Here is a 1,433-nt window from a genome sequence, read left to right on the forward strand (position 1 = left end):
CTAATACTCGCTATTACAGCATGGACACTTCAAAATTATATTTCCGATCATATAAATGACTTCGATATTATTTTAGCAAGTTTAAAGCGATTTCTGTTTGTGCCGTAAACTATTTACCATTGCTGTGGTGTGCCCCTTCCCTTGATGCCCTCAGCATGTGCTTATTTTGCTTAATGGTTAATTCAGAGTGTGCATGGGTATACTTCCTGAAAACTTGAGAACAAAGGCAATATCGACGGGAAATGTAACTTCTGTTGTATAAGAGACGTTACAACGAAACAACATAACATTTGGACGGTTACTCTTTTGAAATTCCAGAGCAGAAGATAGCTGCAAAGAGGAAAAAAAGTGACAAGGAATTCATTGAATCCCTAAACGTAACCAAAAATATCCATTATGTCAAAGTTTGTAATCAGCAGCAACTCCAAAATATCACTATGGTAGTATCTTCCAATGCAGCATGGTGTTGAAAATGCAATACTCAATATATACCACAAAAGCTAAAACCTCTGGGGGTTAATATTGCAAATACTTCTATTTTTGAGTACATATGTATGATTCAACACACGAAATATTAGCAAAACAACTTCCTCAAAACATTTCCCATATCTAATATAACAGGCTGAGGTATTGTTTGATGCAGAAACGAAGAACTATGTACAGCCATAGAGCTCAGCTGCACTGAATAGGTGAATATTTCTTTGTAAAATAGAATAACTACGGACAATTGCTTCGGAACTCACATCTCTATCCAGATTATAAATTCACTTCTACACCTGGAAATATTGATTTTCAGGTAAAAGAAGTGGCCATTCAAAATTCACTTTTTCGAATACCAACCCCAAAGCGGAAAAGTAAAATATAACTTTTTCTCGATTCAACATGTGACGCTCAACCGTCGCTTTTGAATTTCAGCAATGGAGCGCTCTTTCTTTGTTAAAAAGCAGCCCCTACTTTAAAGAAAAATTCAAATGGTAAAAAGGAAAGATACATACATGCATGCATACATACATATATACATACATGCACACACACATACATACACACAAATACATATATACGTACATGCATGCATACATACATATATACATACATACATACATACATACATACGTACGTACGTACATACATCCATAGATACATACATGCATACATAAATAAATATATACACACATACATGCATGCATACATAAATACATACATACATACATACATGCATAAATACATGCACATATACTGTACTTATTATACACACACATATATATACATACACACATCCATACACACACGCATCCATACATGCATACACACATACATTTATATATACGAGAGTAATAGTCGGTATAGAGACGGTGAGGGCGGTGGCGAAGAGAGAGAGAGAGAAAGAGAGAGAGAGAGAAAGAGAGAGAGAGAGATAGATAGATAGATAGATA

This window comes from Octopus bimaculoides, chromosome 18, assembly GCF_001194135.2.
Source record: "Octopus bimaculoides isolate UCB-OBI-ISO-001 chromosome 18, ASM119413v2, whole genome shotgun sequence".
NCBI classification, from domain to species: Eukaryota; Metazoa; Mollusca; class Cephalopoda; order Octopoda; family Octopodidae; genus Octopus; species Octopus bimaculoides.